This window comes from Ixodes scapularis, unplaced genomic scaffold (genome assembly GCF_016920785.2).
Source record: "Ixodes scapularis isolate PalLabHiFi unplaced genomic scaffold, ASM1692078v2 PGA_scaffold0__279_contigs__length_252992795, whole genome shotgun sequence".
NCBI lineage: Eukaryota > Metazoa > Arthropoda > Arachnida > Ixodida > Ixodidae > Ixodes > Ixodes scapularis.
The window spans coordinates 96,883,116-96,905,060 of NW_024609835.1; the positions used below are offsets into that span (position 1 = coordinate 96,883,116).

The 21,945-nt window shown below is 46.4% G+C and overlaps 1 long non-coding RNA gene and 1 pseudogene across 1 annotated transcript; one reads left to right on the plus strand and one right to left on the minus strand.

Annotated features, from left to right (window-relative positions):
• Positions 1-4,123: 4,123 nt before the first annotated feature.
• LOC115313211 lies at positions 4,124-9,735 on the plus strand (annotated as a pseudogene).
• Positions 9,736-18,200: 8,465 nt separating this feature from the next.
• Positions 18,201-19,207, minus strand: LOC115313210. Its single transcript, XR_005718221.1, has 3 exons — positions 19,156-19,207; positions 19,007-19,064; positions 18,201-18,226 (listed from the first exon to the last, which is right to left on the minus strand). It is a non-coding gene; the product is annotated as an uncharacterized LOC115313210 (long non-coding RNA).
• Between the last annotated feature and the right edge of the window lie 2,738 nt (positions 19,208-21,945).

The window sequence follows — 21,945 nt, forward strand, 5'->3', positions numbered from 1 at the left end:
TTGCCCATTTCATGAGGCAGAATGGCAACCATACGGAGAGCTTGGCGCTACCGTTTCCCAGGATCCAGTCAGAGCCGTGTATAGACCGACACGCGGGCTTGACGTCATGGAGATGCGGCGGCGCTGCGATCGCGCCGGAGCCGGTTGGTGTGGGCAGAAGGGCGCACGTTTCGCAAGGGTTTCACAGCATTTGAGCATGCCGCGAAGCTGTGTAGCTGTTAATTGCACCGAAAGGTGTATAAAAAATAGTGGAGCGAGTTTTGCCTACTCTGAAAGCCACAGAAGATGGATAATATCCGTGGATCGAAAAGAATGGTCGCCTCGCGCGAACGACCGTTCGTGCGGCAAGCACTTGCTTGAAGGCCAGTACGGCTTTCATTTCAATCTCCGTCCACAGGCTTGCTTATGTGCAGGGAAACCGTCGTCTGATCGAGAGCACCCGGATTTTGTTCCCACGGTGTTCGCGCACAAAGCACCGGCCAAGCGCTCGTCGGAGGCTCGCTACGCCCGTGCTACCAAGCGTAAGATCGGCAACAGAACGGCAGTGTTGTAGGCGTCACCGAAAAAAAGTAAAGAGATACGTTACACGTTACTTGCAAATAAAAGGAACGCGTTACCAACCTACGTTACCTCAAGATAAGAGGAACGCGTTACGGCTACCGATAAAAAGTACACACGTTACTCCTGCGTTACTTTTTAAATTATGATTTACCACGTTTTACTGATTTGACGGTACAGGTATGCATAAGCTGATATATCAAGAAACATTATGTTCATGCAGAAACTGTACATAAATACTTTATCTCTTTACGGTTTCACCTACATACTCACGAGAAAAAACGCAAAGAAACACGCAGAAAACTCAGAAATTCACATGGCTTGACACCTAAAAACACGGTAAAAGTTGAAGTGTAATTTCTTTAAGACTTGGAAAGAAGTAGTAACGAGTAATGTAAGTGCGTTACCCGTTACCGTGTCGAAAAAGTAACAAGTAGGTATACGTTACTGAAAAAAGTAACGCGTTACCGGTAACGCCGTTACGTGGAACGCGTTGCTTCGAAGACTGCAGAACGGACAAAGCGTTACCCCTTGTCATGCCTTGTGGTCATGAGGGTAGGAAAAATATCATTCCTTGACTTGAAGGACGCTGTGTGTATTTAATGAATTAATAAATACCCTTCCGCAGACCCATAGTCTGCTGATCCCGCCGGCAGTGCAGAAACCGGCTAGAAGGAATCGTAGGCCTCGAGAGGCTTTTATGCCTGCACCGTGTCGGCAGTGAACTGGTTTGGCGAAAAAACTAAATAAACGACAATGTGAGCCGTCGACGTCGGTGTCAGCAACTTCACGTCGGAAGTCCAGCAGGCCTTGTTTACGGCGCACAGATCGTCTAATAAGCCAACTACGTCCACGCATAGTTTGTCTCGATACTGCTGCCGTTCAGGCTCGGGTAGCGAGCTCAAATAGTCGGACATAACATACGACACACGTTATCAGGAAATGCGACGCACAAATATATCTAGAAGCGTCCCTACAACGTCAACAACGAGCGCACGCCACACAACGCATTGGCGAAAACACGGCCAGCCTGGCCGCTTTTGGAGCTCATTTTTTTGTTTCCAAACGACGCAGGGAGCAGCAGAACCACAGAAACATAAATATTGCGCTAGAAAACGCAGAAAAACATATTTTAAAGTGAATTAAACGATAATCAAAAACCACCTGGTAGTTGGTTATGAAGCTTCAACGGAATGTCGTGACGACAACATGCCTCTGAAAGCAGCGCCACAGCGGTATGTCCGCTCACTGGTATAGATTGCCTAGGCCTGAACGCAATACCGAGGCGTGTTGGTGGAAAGAGCCAGAACGAAGTGAGCCACAGTGGTTTCAGCTCTCGCGCGACGCGCAAACGCGTGCTTCGGTTGTTCCCAGGCTTGGTACGCGTGTCTTTGTCGTCAAGTTTCCCACGCATCATTTTTCTGCGAGGTTTTTCGGCGAATTTACGACGGGATGCCAAAATATTGTGCGGCAGAGGGTTGTGGGAACAGTGTTGTTCGTTGTGAGACGTCGGCACACACGTTTCCGAAGGACGAGAAGCTCTGTTACCTGTGGAGTCGTCTCTCTCGCCCGTCCTTTCCAACGTGGGTTCCCTCGTAAAGTGATCGTCTATGCAGCGAGCATTTTCGGGATGAGGACTACATCAGGAGCCCCAGTGCACTGAAGAGTGTGCATTTGCCGACCAAACACAATCGGTTGAACCCAGGAGCTCTTCCGAGTGTGTTTTCGAAAAAGCGCAAACCGGAAGACCTCGCCGAACACATCGAGAAGCGACGCAAAGTGGTAAGTGAGAATTCTCTTTATAAAACATTCCCGTGTTTGCGAATCGTCGTTTTATTCAAAAGTGTTGGGGGTAATAATTAATTTTACGCATGATATATTCGCGTGCGACTAAACATTGCTTGTAGTTTTGCTAATGTGAAATGAAGTAACGAGTCGTCATTTGATATACTATTATTTGCACCAGACGCCTCCGTGCGATGCGGCTCGCAGCCTGGAAGAGGAGCTGGGGAAATACTGAGCTCGAAGTGGTGGAGCAGTCATCTGCTAAATCAGGCAGGAATTCACAGAAATTTCTTGTCTTTGATAAACACCTGTTCATGCCGCACCAACAGGCACATATCAAGGCGGGAGGGCATGGGGCCCGGCCTCCCCCCCTGTCCCCGAAATCTACCATTTTGCTGTGCCCCCCTCCCCCCCCCCCCCCCCCTCTCCCGCTGAATTAAAATCCTGACTACGTGCCTGCACACCAGTATTGTTAGCCCACAATATTTGGAACAAAAGTCTAAGCATATTTCTTGAGTAGTTTTGTTCTCTGCTCTCTCCCTAACCTCTGCAGTTACCCTGGGTGCTGCAGCTGGTGGACAGCGGGCTGCCGCAGCGTCCCCAACCGCTATGGCCCTGACCGACAGCCCTTGCACGCCCTCCGGTATGTATGGGCCACAAACCGAGTGCTATACAATGAGTGAGAGGAATTGAATCTAATGAGATCATGAACTGCGTGCTAGGTGTGCATGGACCATTGGTGTTTTTTTTGGAATCTTCATAGTTTCTTCAGTAATAGCGTTCTTCTCCGTTCTCTCACCTTCCTTCAGCTGCCTCGGCTAGAGGACAGCTGGCTGCCGCGTGGTCCCTGAACGCTATGGCCCTGACTGACAGCCCCCGTACGCCCTCCGGTTTGTATGGGCTACTAACTAAACCTCTACAATATTGCAATATCTGACCTAGAACAACTGTTAGGACATGTGCCCAAATTGCATGCCTTGATGCCACCGTGAACACCCATACAATGCTTCGATGGTATCAACGGTTCCCAGGTGATATTATAGTTCCTTCTTTGCTTTTCTCTTTAGGGAACTCCAGTGCGGCAACTGGCACAAGGCCGTCTTTGGCATCAGCAGCAGCGTGTTGCAAGACACGAACTGCACTGACACAGACGACGGCCATCTACAAAAATAAAGGTGTGGTCATATGCTGGAACTTGTTTTGGTTGGTGTGAGACTGCCCTAAACTGATTACTTTATATGGGAACCTTATTTTTGTGTTTATGGCATTGCATGATGTCAGAATGCCACGTGACATCATTGTCATATGACAACATGGTGTCATGTGATGCCACAGTGCGACGGTCACAATTTACCGAGTTTATTTTTTTCACAAACTTCAGATAGAAAGTGTTGTTTGTTAAAAACTCCATCAAGTGCTGTCACACCCTTACTGCTTTTGATGGAATGTCTAAGCGAGATGATTTTTAGATGCATATCACCAAATATTTACCATGAAAGTTATATAGATTGGTATGAAGCCAAGGTACCTGTTGACTTATACATGAAGATATTATTTGAGCAATTCTAGAGATGTACTTGTAGAATTAATGGGATATCATGAGATTTTCTTTATTAGAAGCTTTGGCACAATTTCTGAAGTGTTCCAAGTAGCCACCAATTTAATATTAAATTCAAATATGTGCATTTTATTGTGTAAAGGCATGTTTCTAGAGCTCCACACTGTTCACCAGTTACCCAGGAATGCAACAAACCGCCGTCAAGAACCCGGTTCGGGGACGATGGTCTGGTGTTCTTCACCGTGTCACGGAGACGATGCGCTCGACACTGATCTGGATCTCTCAGATGTGTGTCCACCAAGAGCAGAAGCGGATTCCAGCTATTGTCTGTCGGAGGACAGGTTTGCTAGGTTTGTATGCTCTTAAGCAATAAGTGACCGCATCTTCATTCTTGACTAAGCCACTTGTTGAGATGATGTTTGTTTTTGCAACATAGGCCCGAGAAGGAAGTTCCGTCTTCGGTGCATGAGCGGAAGTTCATTGCCTTCGAGTCGTGCCTGGACCCGCCACTGGAGACGTGTCGCTCTTGTGCTGCCCCCAACACTCACATCGACAAGACAGTCCAGGGCTCGAGCCTTCAGGTGTCTACGCTTTGTCGGAGCGGCCATACAGAGACGTGGTGCAGCCAATCTGTCATCAGGCGGAAGCCAGTTGGCAACATCCTGGTGGCTGCTGCAATCCTCTTCACTGGCTGCAGCATCAAAAAGGCCCTGCGGATACTCACTAGCATGGGCATCGCCTGTTTCTGCTACAAGACCTTCTTTATTATTCAGAAGGCCTTTCTGCTCCCGGCAATCGAGAAGGTATATTGAAGAAATAGTTTCCTGGCCATGCGAAGCTATAAAGCTAAAACGCAACACAAAATATTATAATGGCAGTATGTATTTTAGAACTGAGAATTCATTGATATCAGAAAAAAAGGGTCAATACCTTCGCTCAAACAGCTGTGGAAAGTGTCATTTCCAAACTAGGCTGCCTTTATATGCCAATCCTTTTCAGTCACGAGGGCAGTCGGTAGGGTGGCCCTATTTTCTTCTTTGGGGTATTGTAATGGCATGCTCAAAATGTGAAAAGCTGAGTGGTTAATCAAATGTCTATTTCATTCCATTTGACCCCTCTTGTAGAGCAAGTATTAACAGAAATGGTATTTGTACTGTTCATCTGTGTTTCCTTGGGTATAGCAACGAAAATAACTTGGCCATAATATAAGGTTGCGGTCGTGCCAATAAATGGGACAAAAAAAGACATTGGTTTATGTCTTCATGCCTTTGTTGCAAACCTAGTTTCATTGTAGGAATCCTTTATTTTACATAACCAGGTGTGGAATAAGCACCAGCTGGAGCTGGTCTCGGCTGCAGCAGGAAGGCAGCTGGTCATCGCTGGGGATGGTTGAGCGGACTCGCCTGGCCACTCCGCCAAGCATGGTACATACACCATGCTTGACGTCGAGGACAACAAGGTTCTCCATGTTGAAACCATCCAGGTTTGTACTGAAATCCTGAGTGCCTGAAGCACACACTGTAGTGTTTGCCGCTTAATAAAGTAGTACAGGGCTGCTCAATTAACATGCAGTGTGAGATTTATTTGCATATTTTGTCGTCATCGTCGCACCGACAAATTCAAGCTGCAGTGTGCACATTTGGCGGCAATATGAGCTGGCACAGCTTACTGCCACCCAAGGGGGGTAAAATGCTGCGTGAAGTGCCTCAGCGTGCATTCCGACTACTGCATCCTGAACGCCTCTGTGCGAGATCATATTGCGGTTCCTGAAGCACATTTTTGCGGCATAATGAAGAAAGGTGTCATGCCCATCCCTGATTCTAGAGGGATGCACGAATAGTTTCAATATATCAACTTCATAAAAAAATTGCACAAAGGACAAGTCGAAGACAAGAACAGTGCAAGCTTTCGTCCTGTTCGTATTTTTGTCTTGTCCTTTTTCTAATTGTTCTCACAATGTTTATCCAGATAGCCCAAAAGTTAACTTTTTATACTAACATGAGTCTCATGTTTAGTTCATTTGTACTCTATAATGTTCTCCCTGTTTCGTTTCAGAGCAATGAAACGGGTGGCAGCTACCACATGGAGTTGGAGGGCCTTAGAAGGTCTCTAGACATTTTCGAGGCCCACTCTCTCGTAGTGGCCGTGCTTGTGACGGACAGGCACCCCCAGCTGAGTGCTTGGTTGGAACGGGAGCACCCGCACATCTGCCACCTCTTTGACTGCTGGCACGTTGCAAAAGGTAGATTTATAAAAGTTATACCAGCTCCTAAAAGTTCCACTATTGCTACCTTGAGCCAACCAAGTCTAATAAGCCTTCCTGTTTCTTTGGATTGCAAACTAGAATACCTGCACTGCGAATGAGTATATCCATCAAGACTATACTCTGTTTCATACTTAGCGTGCAACGCTTTCAAAGCTACTGGTGCGAGCGTGGGGCTTGATATCGTTGATCACTTGCACGCGATCTCGCGCAAACAGAACCATAGATGAAGCCACGCGCTCGCGCCAGTAGCTTAGACAGCGTTGCACGCTAAGTATGAAACAGAGTATAGATGTTAGTTTCTGCTTCTTAGATCTCTTGGTTAATCCCCTTACTAACCTGTTTCTTTGAGTGGTTAAGTATTTCGCAAAGAAGCTGGCTCCTGTTATGAATCCCATGAAACAAGGTTGGGCAGCAGTTCTCAAACTCCAGGGAATGCAACAGATGATGTTTAGGGGGGGGGGGGGGGGCAGCTGAGGATGTTTAGAATGTGAGGCAGTTCAAAAGCTCTGTAGAGAAGAAAGGAAATCAAATGCCCAATTTTTTCGGAGAAAGCATATCTGTTGAAAAGCTCCTGTTTTCGTAATGGTCAGGAGTGGTTGGTGGTCTAGGCCAACTCGTCGGCGGCCCATTCGTCAAAGAGGCCAATTCGTCATAGGGCAACTCGTTGAAGAGGCCAACCGGTTTGCGAAATTTCAAAGGCAAAATATATAAATGATGTCCTGAAATTTGAAAACGAATCCTGCCCTACAGCAGTCCGTAACATCGCCACACTGTAATTTGACTGTTACTGTGCTCTTTCCCGTTGAAGATAACTTACTGCTTTCACGGTGCAGCGGGGGACGATCGCCACATCGCGCGTGCCTCACTGGGGCAGGTGTTAACCTACCCGGCTCACGTGTTCGCACAGCGACAGTCTGCGTCGGTTCATTACAAAAATAATAAAGAAAAGTAACAAAAATAATACCCCAAAATGAACATTTCTCAACTTGTCTCAAGGTACTGTCCTGTCTTTGCCTTCTTTTGACTTTTTTGTAGTCTTGTAACCTTAGAATGGAGGTAAAAAGATAGAAACTACAAACTTTTACTTCGGGCGGTTATTCGACCCATTCGAAGAATTTCCCTATTACGAATTGGCCTATTTTATGAATTGGTTGTCAACGAGTTGGCCGGATCTCGTGCTTGGTTTTATGACTCACTCCAAATGACTGACCCTATTTTCAATGCAACCCTTGAGACATTCATGGAATAGTGCTGTCATTACAGTCACTGACCGATTTTTCGGACTTTTCAGGGACCGAAAAAATGTTCCAATAATAGAGCAGTTCGAATAATCAGCAGATTAAAAATCTTGCCTTTGTTACGTCTACGCAGGTTAAAAAAACCCATAAAGAATGCTTTGCTTCAGGTTACGCCAGCGTGCCTTGTTTCAGTTTATGCCTGTTTGCGTTCGGCCACTTTCTTTTAGCTTGAGAGTTGCTTCCTTCTTTTCTAGCGTTATGGTCGGGTACTTTCCGCGCTTCTTAACGACACTTTGCGGCGGGGAAAGAACAGATGGGGCCACGATGTCTTAGCCAGCGTAGTCCGAAAGCATGATTCACCGAGACGAGATGAGAGACGTAAATCCATGACTGCAATGGCGAACGAACAAAGCGAAATGGTAACAATGATGATGACAATAAAGCACAGCATCACCTAGCGGTAGGACTTAGCAGTACTTAAGTAGTGCTGCCAAACCAAGCCAATCCATGTACAGCCAACATAGAATCTAAAATTTGCTAGGTGGTGTTTCCAGCTGATCGCTCGCAATGATAACTTTTGGACTTCAAGCTGTCCGAAACATTGATCATGAGCATGCTCTATTTCTATCAGGTAGGTCATGGTTCCTCCTTTAAATCCGAATCATCGGCGTCTGAAAAATTAATCAGCGACTGTATTACAGAATACTTTAAAATATGTGTGACAGGTGCCATCTGGCACTGGCTTTTGAAAAGAGCATACCAGCCCTTCCATGGTCAGTCTGAACACTTATTTTTATCGCGTGTACAATGACCAATTTCAGCCATCAAGAAGAAGCTGGTTGTAGCTGGGAAGTCGCGGCATTCCGAGGACCTCAGCAGCTGGACCAAGTCGGTGGTGAACCACCTGTACTGGTCTGCAGGCTCAAGTGCCGAGGACCAAGACCTGATCCTGCCCAAGTGGTGCTCCCTGGTGGCTCATGTGGCAAATGTCCACACACACCTGGACCCTCACTTCCCGGAGTGCCAGCACAAAGAGCTCAACAAGAAGTGGCTACTGGAAGGTAAGGAAATATTTGTGAGTCTTCATAACACAGTGGCCGCATATTACCGTGCATCATATTTTTGTTGTTGGTTCTCTCGCGCACCAAATACTTAAGGAGATTGTGCTGTCAAAGCACCTTCTGCGTGACATTCCCAGCCTCTGACCATCAGCACAAACTTTTGCCACAGAATGCTTTCATAGCACTTTGTTGAACTTCGCGCCAAAGCTGGTGCACTTTGGGTTCCGGAGCATGACGGCAAGGTGTGTAGGGAGGTCAGTCATTTTCTCTTGGTTTCTTAAATGCATCTACTTGCCAGGACCTACCTGGCAGCCTTGCACTACAATGAAAATGCAGCGAGGCCCCAGGCGACAGCGAAGGAAGGCGAAAGAAGGTGGGCGGTGAAGTATCCGAAAGCAAGGAAGGAGGCCGTTGCTTCTATGCTCAAGGGACCCTGCACCTATGGTATATAGCAGTGCTCATACACTGATCAGCCAAAACGTTGTGACCACCTACCAAATACTGTGTTGATTCACATTTGGATGCAAAATAGTTGCAAGGATCGTCTGCGGCGGAGACCCATATCGAACAGTCTGATAAACTGAGCTCAGAAACACTTGCATTGTGACCTGCATCACATCTAGCTGTCAGCAGACCCACAGGTAACAGCCTATTTTAGTTCAACAAGCGGAAAAAGCCTTCACCGTCCACATTTTGTGATGATGCATGGACAGGCAATGCCTTGGCATCTACTAACAGTTTTACCTTCCACTCTTGATCTGTAGTAACCACGGCAGCTTGCGAACACGCGGCGATTTTTGCAGTTTCCGAGATACTTGTTCCAAGCTGCCAGACCGTCACGATCTGCCCTTTGTCGAAGTAAGCTACATCAGCAGCATTTCGTTATACATACACACATTGTCAACAAAATTATTTTTCTATATCTCTCTGCAGCCATTAACTACCATCTGCGTCAGCAGGTGGTAGAAAATGCAGATGCCACTTCGGCAAGGCGCACTCAGTCACACAGTGTAGGGGTGGTCGAAATGTTTTTGCTGATCAATGTATTTGTTTATTACTAGTGCGAAATCTTACATCTTTGGGTATCTCATTGCAGAGTATGTGGGGGAGCTGATGGCAGCTGTGCTTGACATCTCCACCGTCATGCCCTTGTAAAAGGCGGCTGCGGCTCACTACTGCCGGGACACTCCTCCCTTTCTCTCCAGTGCCTATGAGCGTGCGGACAAACGAGCACTGGCAGAGAACCACTATTCGAGGTTCAATTCCTAGATGGTTGGTGTCGTAGCCGTGGATGAAAAACCCTTGACTCTCGGTGTGGCTCAGTGTGATAGGAGAGCCAGGTTTATGTCCCTCAACTTCTTCAGGAGTCGTTTCGCTGTCTAGACCGCACGCTGTGCCATGCCATTGCTCTGAGCGTAGTACGGACTTGAGGTTATGGAGTTTGCTTCCCAACATTCCACTAGATGCTTGAATTCGGCTGAGGAAAACTGAGGACCGTTGTCCACGCGTACAGTTCTTGGCACTCCGAACCGTGCAAAGATTGGTTCGCACACCTGAGCGATGTCTTTTGTTGTAGTGGCCTTTAGTTGCTCCACCTCAAGAACCTGGAGTAGTAGTCCACAACTACTGTGTAGTCTCTCCCTTCCAGTTGGAAGGGGTTGATGCCAATAGTGCTTCATGGGTTTTCAGACAAAGGCGTCAACAGCAGGGGCTCAATTGGTGGCTTTTGATGTTGTCGGCAGACACTGCATCTTTCAACAAAGTCTTGTACCAGTGTTCCAATGCTGGGCCACCACACCAACGGTCTTGCTCTTGCGAGACATCGGCTTGTGCCCATATGGCCAGCATGAAGTCTTTCTAACACCTCAAGCCTCAGGTTTGGCGAGATGACAAGTCTGTGGCCCTTGAAGAGAAGACCGTCGACCATGGGAAGTTCACTCGCCATCTCTGCGAAGCACCTTAGTTCAGGTCGGCCATGACAAGGTGCACAAGGTAGCTACTCTGGCAAGTATTAGGTCTGCTTGAATGCCTGCCCTGGTTCTGTCCAGCATTTGGTTTTACGCCGGCAGCTGTTCGAGTGTCAACTCCTTGTAGTCTTATACTGCGCACTCAAGGTCTCTTTCGTCATCCTTGACTGGATTTTTTTGTGTCTTTAGGGACAGTAAATCGGCAGTGTACAACTCGCTTCCTGGAGTGTGTGACACAGGGTAGTCGTATGCGCATCCGAAAGCGTTGAAGCCGGGACTCGGCTTATCCAGCCGCTTGATCGTGGGCAACGGCACGAGGGGCTTGTGATCCGTTTCTACATGGAATCCAAAGAGGTATTTGCGGAGGTGTTCACATGCCCATGTGAAGGCTAACAGCTCCTTTTAGATTTGTTCATATCGTTCTGTTTTGGAGAGTGAACGTGATGCGTACGCCACTGGTGACAGCCTGTCCCTGCCTGCTGCAGCAGAACGGCTCCTAGCACGTAAAATGAAGCATCGACTGAGACAGTATGCGGCTGCTGGGAGTCGTAGTGGACGAGAACTGGTGTTGCGTTCAGTGCCTGCTTGATCCAGTTGAAGCTTTGTTGCTGAGCCGGATCCTAAAGCCACTCTGCATCTTGGTGCATCAGGTCCATCAGCGGTTTCGTCATGTCCGCCAGACCTGGAAGGAACTTTGCTAGGTGATTTGTCGAGCCCAGGAAGGACCTCACTTCGGACAAGTCTGATGGTGGTTCGAGTTGAGTGATGGCTTCCACCTTGCTTGGATCAGCACCGACACCTTCTGCAGATACCACATGTCCTAGGAACTTGACCTTGCTTTGACGAAAGGTGCATTTGTTGATGTTGAGGGTCACTCCTGCTGCTTCCAGCTGGCTCAACACCTTGTGTAGATTCTTGTGTTCCTCCATCGGTCGCAGGAAACGACGAAGTCAACTTGTAAACATGCCAGACCGTCCTGTCCTTCGAGCACTCGAAGCGTCTCTTGTTGGTACAGCTCTGGTGCTGTCGATATTCCGAAAGGCAGTCTCTGGATAAAGGTTGTGTACTCGCGAGAGTGTTCAGCGAGGGGCACCTGCCAGTACCCGGCTCCAGCATCTAGGCGGCTGAACACTTGCACCGGCTAGTTTGGCGAGGCACTTGTCGACTGTTGGCATCAGCATTCCTTCACGAACCATCTGTTGGTTCATTTGACCATAGTTGACACAAACTCTCAGCTCACTGCTCTTTTTCTTGGAGAGGGGAGGGGGAGGGGAGGAGGACTATCGAAAAGCACCACTCTGTTGCTTTTTCCACCTTCTGGATGACCCCTATGTCTTGCATCCTTTCCAATTCCTTCTCTACATGTGGGAGCAGTGGAAGAGGAACTTGCCTTGGATATGCGACGGCGTAGGGCTTGGCATCGTTCTTCACTTTGATGCAGTATTCAGTCTTCATAAGTCCGAGTCCAGATGTCAACCTAGCATACTCATCCAGAAGATCGGAGATATCGCTTGATCACGCACATGTCTCCCCAAGCTCGAGTGGGCACTGTATAATGCCAAGAGACTCGGCTGCTGGTCGGCTTAGCAACGCCTCTCCCCGGCCTTTGATGACATTGTCTTGTGTGCTTGCACCACGCCGGTCAATTGTGGCTTTGAAGTACCCCACTGTCGCATTTGGCGTTTGACCTGGGCCAGTCAGTGTCTATGTTGAGGTCTTTAGGGGTCCCATGCTCTCCTTGTTGTAGTCGTGAAGTGCAATTGCAGTTACGTCTGCACCGGTGTTGACCTTGATTGTGGCAGGCGAGCCGTTGACATCGACGGTGACTCCCCATGGTTCCGTGGTTGACCGGGTTTTGACCTCACCGAGGTAAACTTCCTCGACACCCTTGCTGCGCTCTAAGAAGTGTGTCTGTGTTTCATGCCAGCCTTTTTGTGACAGGCACACTGATGCGAAGTGGTTCATTTTCCCGCAGTGGTTGCATGTCTTGTTTGAAGCCGGGCAATGCGCTATCACGTGGTCGCGTGCGCCGCCGCACCACCTGCAGTGTCCTGCTTCGGTCTTGTTCTTGTGCTGGTGTAATGCTCGCATGGGCGGTTTTCTTGCCTGTGGAAATTTTTCCCGACTTCATCGGCCGCCGGGGTCGCTTGTTCGCTTCCGCGGACCTCTTTTTGTTGCTGCTTGACCACCTTGGAATTATGCCCCGTCGAGATGGCGGCTCCAATGTCAGTTCCAAAGTCAGCCAAAGGCTTTCGCTCAGCTCGACGTCGATGAGTCCAACGACGAGTCCACCCCTGATCAATTCTTCTTTCAGTTCCCCGTATTCGCACGTTTCGTCCATCTTATAAAGATCCGTAACAAAGGCAATGCCTTTGTTACGGTTTCACGTGCCTCTTGTTTTCGGCTGTTGAACTTCGCCCACTCATAGGTCACATCAGGACAGGGTAGAGACGCCTTGAAGACAACTGCACTTTCCACTACAGTCGGACTGGCTTTAGGGCCCACCTGGGGGCATGGGGTAGCTTCCTAACGGTTTACACGGACACACGGACGTGTTCGAGAAACAGAGCCAATTAGACCCAAAAATAGTCTTCGCCATTGATGTGAAAAAGGCAAAAAGGCAGTCGAATGCATTTTTGCCTTTAGTAGTGGAAAGTGCCGTTGTCTTTCAAGGCGTCTCTGTACCCTGGCGTGCACTATCCTTTAGGTTAGCTTACATATATTGATTCAGGCTCTCGCACAAACTGCCGTTGACCAAAAGTCCGCATTGGAATTACAGTGCCAGGCTTTACTAAGGGTTTTCTGACTAATAAGTAAGCATCAGGTAGCACCAACGGTAGCAACCTACCACCAATTTGACATTCCTTTTTGAGACTGGGACGTTTGTTCGTCATTAGTTTGTTCGGCTAATAGACCTTTTCATCTCAGTAGTTGTCTGACCAGCAGATAGTCTGACCGGCAGATAGTCTAACCGGCAGATAGAAGGTGCTGATGCACTCATTGCAATTAGGTTGCTTCAATTTGTTTGATTTCGCTTTCACCGTGCATGCGGCTGTGTGATTTCGGTTTCCATGTGATTGTGTTGATGTTTTATGTCATTTTTGCTTAATTTTGCGATACAAATGTGTCCCTTGCAGCCCACAACCAATGAAACAATGGTACTGAGCCACTTTGACAACCACTAAGTGGTTTTTAGCCTCAATTGCAGGCATTTTTACTAACACCTTTGACACATCTGATTATCTCCATCGTTAATTTTGGCTAGGTTCGGTGGCGAAGCGACTGAACTGATGCACAGTGAGGATTCAAGTCTATGGTCGTATTCAATGACACTAGTTTGCAGAAAAATGAACGACTGAAGAGAACAATGCATCATTGCATAGTGAAGAAGCAGGTCCACAACCCATTTAACAATATACTGAATTATGAAGAACAGATGCACTTGCAAGTTCAGTGCTCACTGTCTAGTTTTCGTGGACATCAACTGTTTGTGAACTTCGCAGACTGGAAAGTCTCGTATAGTGACGCAGGTAATCTATAGAAGGAAGTGATATTGTTTCTGTCTGTTTCGGACATTTCTTTCATTGTCAGCCCTGCTAAAGTACTCATTAACAGCATATCAGGATATTGGCATTAGGAAATACAAATTCGCTTAGGGTGTACTCGAGGTATCATATAAGTGAAAGACTCGTCAAGTTATACCTGATAGCTGGCTTCCGTAAAATAAAATTGAAAGGCGCAATAGAAGAGACATCAGAAAGTTCGGCAAATGTCGAACACAAGGCAACATGCCACTTTATGAACCTGTGTAGATCAATGTTTACTTGTTTGAACAGACGTGCTAGATGCAGTCAACTATCATTAAATCAAACTCCAGGAAGCCACAAATCTGTTTGAAATATCAAAAGTCTAAATTATCAGAAATTCATCGAAATATGATGAGGCAAAGTAGCAGTTTGTTATAGGAATAGCTACACATACCAAGCAGATTCTTTTACTCTCCTATACACAGGCCTACTTATAAGCAGCCGCACATAAATCATTGGTGAAGTTCAGGGAATAGTGGTTTTGACCCAAGATTTTCTAATTGAATATTGAATAGTCTCTCCAAGCCTTTTACTACAATTTGAAATGACAGAGTTGACATAAAACTTAATCTAAAAATACGCCCAGCTATCCTAATCGAGGGAATTTATAAATCTGCTTGATATATGCCAATATTCTTTCTTTAATCTAAAGTTTAAACCCCTCAAAAAATAAAAAAATCAAGCACGAATAATGAAATCAGATTGTCAGGACAGTTCTGCTTGCATTATTGCGGTGGGTCAGTCCCATCGAGTGCACTTCTCATTGAGCACAATGCTAGCCATTGAAAATAAATCTCTTCACCATCGGCAGCGTCGCGTTCGGGCGATTTTCAAGCAGACATTTTTTTCTCGGCGTTGCATATTACGGGCCCCTAGGCACTCTCACGCTCTCTGTGAAATTTTTGTGTGTGAAGTCCCAAGTTTTATATTTAAATGAATTAAATTGAACTGGCTCATTTAAGCAAGTCATAGAGCCCTAAAAAAGCTTCAGACATGAACAAAACACGGTGTAGTTTCTTCTAAGTTGATAAAGCTAGTTTATGTTGCAAATGCAATTAAGAACATCAAACATATGTAGGTGTAATAGTGTGACAAAACAATTTGCTTGATCCTGACGCACCGCGATGCCTAGATTTAGATAAAATGCACATTAAACGTTTGTTGCCTATCTTTTTCACAAGTGGAAGACTCGTGGAAAAGATAATGTAAAGCAACTTTTATGAATGAAAATGATGATGCTGTCATGAAACAGGGCTGTTTATGCTGATTGTTTTTGCCACCTTTTTTGCGTCTTATTGTGAATGTTGCGCCGCTATTAGTAAGCAAACCTGAGTTACATTGGCTTTTGAACCTTAGTGCTATCTTAGAATCGTATATATACTCAATGTGCGTCAGTGCTAATGTTGATTGCCGTGCCTGATATGGCCTCCTCACATGTATCCGGGAGTCAGACGGTGAAAATAGTCAAGACGTGCTACAGAACTTGGCTGTGTAATGTGGTAATGCAATTAAGTAGCAACATATAAATATTGGATGACAATTTCGAAGTAAGGAAATAAAATCCGGTAAAATGCAAGGAAAAACGTCAAACAATGCATCCACGAAGGTGCGGAGGGGAGAGCAGAGCGACAAGTTGAAGCAACCTAATGGCGGCCGCATCATGCGATTCCAAGATGGCAGCACCTATGCGGGGGTGGGCGAAGAGGCCTTTGAAACGAGCATCCAGAATTGGGTTAGGCAAAATTCTACCAAATGTACCTCAGAAAAAAAAAAGGAAAAAGAACAGTGTCTTTTTACCTCTGCTAAAAAGCTACACGTCGCAGGAAAGTGAAACTACAGTGGTTGGGGTAGAACTCAAGTTTGAGAACATGACGTTACTTGAACAAATAAAGGAAAAGAAAAACCAAGCAGGCATCCATCTAAGCCTAATATAGTAAAAATAACTGACATTTATATTGGGTAAAAACTCTTAGCGGCAAGAAAGAAAAAGTTTCTTCGTGTCAAGTGTTTCTCACCGATATCGATCCGTCCGCAGTGCAAGTTCTTGTTCACACAATATTAGGTTTAGGTGGACAGCAGCAGCTCATAAAACAATTTGTTTTTCACTTTTAATCTTTGGATCCAAGTAACGTCACATTCTAGCCCAGTCGTTAACGTCGCATTCTCGCAGTTTCAGCTTCCTGCGGTGCAGTTGATTTACGCAGTCCGAAAAACAATTATTTTGTATCAAGAACATTTGTACATTTGCTGTTGTTTATTTGGCTTCATTCTTTCAATAGAAGCCAGTATGTCCACACTTAGGGTGTGCTCAGTCAGTCTTAGAAATGGTACTCTTACGGATTATACTACGCTGTACAAGGCTAGTGACATTGCTCCCTTGCGTGTCGAGGATTTGTTTCTTGTTGATTTACAGTTCCGCTTTGTCCGTGGTTTTATGTTGTTTAGACACTCTTTCAGCCCTTGAATGCAATGTCAAAGGCTGCTGGGAATGTGGCCTTTCTGCAAACAGATTTTGCTACAGCAGCTCATCACATGTTTAAACAGTAGGCTGGGTCTGTAGGTCGATGTGCTCATATCATGACAAACAAGTGGTGTAGCATATAGGGTGGTAATATGCCGGGTGTTTTCGCAACGACTTTCAAAAATCCTAAAAATTAGGGCGTTTGAAAAAAAAAAAGAAACTGTCTTTGGGAACAAACTACCAGCCACGGCGGACGTCACGAATTGCCAAAAACATACTAATTAGCCAGCTAATTAATAAAAATTTGTTAATTAACTTTTTTATTAGTGGAAATAGACATAGGGTTCCAATTAGAAAGTTGCTGAGCGTTATCGAATACCACTAGATCAGTCATCTTCAGAAAGACTTTCAGCAAGTGAGAAGAGTAGTAGCGCACTAAAGTTACCACTCGTGGAGCAGGTACAAGGCTGGGGCTAGATAAGAGGCGGAAAAATCGCGCGGGCGGCTTACCGCAACCGCTAGCCTTGTACCTGCTCCACCAGTGGCAACCTTTTGTGTGCTACTACTCTTCTCGCGCGCTCAGTCTTTGTGAAAATGACTGGTTAGGTGGTTTTCGATAACGCCCAGCAACTTTCCAATTAAAACCCTATGTCTATTTCCACTAATTAAAAAGCTAATTAACAAATCTTAATTACTCAGTTGACTAATTAGTATGATTTTGGCAATTCCTGACGTCCACCGTGGCTGGTAGTTGGTCCCCGAAAACAGTGTCTTTTTTTTTCAAACGCCTTAATTTTTAGGATTTTTGAAAGTCTTTGCAAAAACACCCGGTATAGTGTTATATGAAAACCTTTCTCATCTGGTAGTTTTACCAGTTGTGGATATTAAATATTGACTGGTGACAAAAGCATGATTTATTAGTCTTGCAATTTCACTAATATCCTCTTTAACATGCCCCCTTCCTTATCATTACAATGTTACATGCAACTTTCCCCCTGTTGAGAATAGTGCTGCAGGTTACCATGCGCCAATCCCTCTAGCAGAGATGCCATTTTTTCCTTTACCTTTTCTGCAGATTCTGCGTTGGCATTTTTCTTATCGGTGACATGGGAGTCTTCCAGTGCATAAGTTGTCCGGTATCCAGTCTGTACTAGAAAATCAATGTCTTGTTACATGTGATGATCTTTTCTAGAAAGTTGAGTTTTGCTGTGAATCGTTCCATGAAGTTAGTACAAATGTGTTTCCAGGTGCCTTTCTGTTCCTGACCGAGCAGAACGTGAAAATTAGCAAAATTTTCTGCAACGATTGGTGATCAAGTATTTGATGATAACAAATATGGGGAGCGCACTTGAACCGATTTCATGGGAGGACTTGCAGCAGAACCAGACTCAGTGAGAAAGGTCAAGACGTGTTGCAAGAAGTATATTTTTTTCAGTACAATACGGAAAAGGACCATGTTGTATATTCCACCTACATCACCCTGTTCTGGTTTTGTGTTGTATAATAAATGTGTGTTGATCCCAGGCCGTTTTTGTCTAGCCACATCAGTTATAGCATGATGTAAAGGAGTTCTTCATATGGCAGATACCTTTTATTTCTTGAAGCCGACATAACTGCCATCGGTGGATGGGAACTCCCGTCGAATTCGTTGCACGGCGCAGCTGGGCAGTGGCACCCGGTTGCCGCGCTCCAGCTTATGGTGAACCCACCAAGTGAATTGCCGGTAGGCAGTGTAGCGGTGCCTCCTAAAATGAGATGATTGCATGAAGTACCAGTCAGTTGCCAGTTCAAGAGAATATAATAGAACCTAACTGCTATTTACAAGAATTTTCTCAATGTCTAGTATATGGTAGTAATATCGATAATGCAGGAAGAAGCGTACGTTTATATTTTTTATGACTTGCCATCACCGAGGTCAATCGGTCATTAGCATTTATAAAAATTTACTTCTCGTTACACAATTTTGTCATTTTTCCTTGAGGTATCGCACCCAACCATGCTGCAATGATGACCTGTATATATACCAGTCGCTATCTGTATTATCTAAAATGCTATGAATACAGCGATGGACGAGCTTGAAAGCAAATTTTTTTGAATAGTCAACTCTTCATAGATTGTGCATGTTTACACATGTGCTTTATTTGGTGACAACTATTTTCTGCCATGTTGCAAAAGATAGCGTAGCTGCGATAGTGCTTTAACTGTCAAAGCTAGTTGTGCGACAGCATTTGAATGAGAATAAACACGAAGCCATGTGCTTTTGCAGCAGTGCGTAGCTGAAGCACGGTGGAAGCTACATTTGCCTCGACAATGCAGCACAAAATAGGTGATGCCGAGTACGGTGCAGGCAATACAAGTTACAACTCCTCCATGGTGGTTTATCCTTTTATCTTACAAATCTAGAAAAAAATGGAGCATAAAAAAACTGGAATCATGGAATGTTGATTTCTGAAGAAGAGGCAGTATCAAGTGAGAAAATCATCTTGCTTACATCATGACTTCTGCTAGAATTTCAATATACATACTCTTGTGGGCCCCTGTCTCCTGCATCAAGAGGGCAGAAGTACCGGAGCTTGAGGTACTCTAGGTCCAAGATGTCGGTGTTTAGGCAATACAGCTCGAACAAGGGGTGCTTTGTAACACAAGGCACCCCCTGGTCACTGCACATACGCACCACATTGTGCAACTCCCTGCAGCACACCGACTCCTCGACTGTCTGCATTGGTCTACAGACGCTGCCACAGGAAAACCTGTTAGTACAAAGAGATTTGTTTTTCTATTTATTCACCCTTAATATTCTCGAGACCTAGAGAGTGTGTGGTATGTACAAATATGTTCGTGAAAAAGTACTAAATTCGCACAACCTTCACAACCTGTGTTCTTTACATCTTTGGTTTGCAAGCACTGACAGTAGATTACATTCCTTCAGGGAAGATTAGTAGCCGAGCATGTTGAACGGAACATGAAATCGCAGAACCAGCTGGGGTTGCTGGGCTCTGTCCATCCATCTCCTGTTCGATCTCGATGAGCATCGTACCGCCGTGTACCGTTACTACATGACATACTGCACTGACGCAATGTCTCAGCTACAGCGTGAAGCACTGTTGCTGCACTACGGCAGGCCGTCTTCAGCGATAAGTGTGAGCGAAGATGCTACCAGAGCGAGCGCGATGCTTTGAGCGGGACCGCTGCGCACGCGCGAAGGGGAAACGTCGTGCAAAACCACCTCGGGCTTGTAGCATGGCAGCACTGGTTACGTACGCACTTGCGGCGGAGCAGGCTCTGGCAGATTGTGTTGCTACATCACGAAAATAAAAATCGCGAAAGACGAGGACAAGTGGAAGACTACACAGGACAAATCCTTGTCCTGTCTAGTCTTCCACTTCTCCTTGTCTTTCGCGCTTTTTATTTTCGTGATGTTTAACCAATTAGACCAACAAATTATTTCGCTACAGATGTTCCCTGCAAGATTGAGCCCTCGCGCGGGGAAAGCTCTTTCAAAGGCCACACGCGCTTTTTGGTTCGAAACTTGCCTTTTTATACATCGTTCTGTCCTTTCCATAAAAGTGTTTCGCAGCACATTCATTGCCGTGTTCGAGCGTACGTACACTTTTGGATAGCCGCCGTTGCAAGCGTACTTTAGCTACTGATCTTTGTTAACGCGAGCGCTCCTTCGACAAAACCACGTTTCGCAAGCTTATCAACAGAAGTTATACGCTGACACAACGACCTGGTTTACACAGCGTACTTTCATCATTCATGACAGCGCGGCTAGAGCGCTGTCCTTAAATCGCCTCACTGCACGTTCGCGCGCGAATGCATTCGCGGATTCTTCTGTGACTAGGCTCACCAATTTGCCGTGCCGAAGCGCCGGGCTGATGGCGGATGTGGGCTGCCTGGCCAGCCTGGCGTTTCCGGAGAGTCGGACGACTCCTCGTCTGTTGCGGTCGACGATGCATGGTGCTAAGCCGAATCGCTTTTCGCCCACCATAGCCACTAGCGATCTGTTGACGTCTTTGTCTTCGCTAATGTCATCGTACCCACTGCCGCTGCCATAACTCTCGTCATGTAGACCCGCCATCGCACACTCAAGGCAGTTGAGGCAGCTCTGACACTTCTGCTGCCTCTGCGGCTCTGCTGGCTCTGCCGGCTCCGCGATATCTACACTCCTTGGGTACTTCGACAAAGCGAGATTGTAACGCGTTGACACCTCCCAGTGGCAAAACTCGTCACTACGGTACGCTTGGTCCTCCGAGGCATGATGACGTGAAGACGTCTGCCAGATCTCCCGAGATGCATCGCGCTCTTCGATGGCTGAGTTTGAAGCGCTCGCCAAAATCCCGGCATTTAGAACCAACAATATAGCCATCTGCTCAAAATACGACCGTGCGATTATTCATTAACAGGCTTAGCTGATCAAATTGAACTCATTTCTTCAAGTTTTCTCTAAATTTCAAGTTTCGATTCTGTATCCCTTTAAACAGAGCCGCGCCGCGTGTCGGGCAAAAGCGGCCAGGCTCGCCGTGTTTTCGCCAATGCGTTGTGTGGCGTGCGCTCGTTGTTGACTTTGGGGACCCCTTTAGCTTTATTTGTGCGTCGTATTTCTGTCAAAGTATGTCGTACCCTATGCCTGACTGTTTGAGCTCACTACCGGAACCTGAACGGCAGCGGTATCGAGACAAACTGTGTGGACGGCGTTTTCTTATACGATCCGTACGCCGTAAACAAGGCCTGCTGGACTTCCGACGTGAACTTGGTGCCACCAACGTCGATGGCTCACGTCGTCGCTTATTTAGTCTTTTCGCCAAGCCAATTCACTGCCGACACGATGCAGGCGTATACAAGTCTCTCAAGGCCTACGATTACTTCGAGCGGAGACCGCGCTGCCGGCGGGATCAGCAGATTGTTAATCTGCGAAAGTGTATTTATTAACTGATTAAAAACACACAGCGTCCTTCGAGTCCAGGTATGATATTTTCTTACACTCATGACCACAAAGCACAAAAGCGGTAACGCTTTGTCCATTGTGCCGCCGACCTCCCTCCACTTGGTAGCACGGGCATATCTATAGTCAGCGACGACCGCTTGGCCGGTGTTTTGTGCGCGAACACCGTGGGAAGAAAATCTGGGTAATCTCGATAAGACGATGGTTTCCCTGCACATAAGCAAGCCTGGGGACGGAGATTGAAATGGAAGCCATACTTGCCTTCAACAAAGTGCTTGCCGCACAAATGGTCCGCGCGAGGCGACTATTCTTTTCGATACACGGATATTATCCACCCTCTTCGCCTTTCAGAGTCCGCCGGGAACTTGTGAAAACTCACTCCGCTACTTTTGCTCTACCTTTCGACGCAATTAACGGCTACACAGCATTGCGGCATGCTGAAGTGCTATGACGCCCATGCAAAACATGCGCCTTTTTGCCCACACCACCCGGCTCCGGCGCGATCGCAGCGCCGCCGCA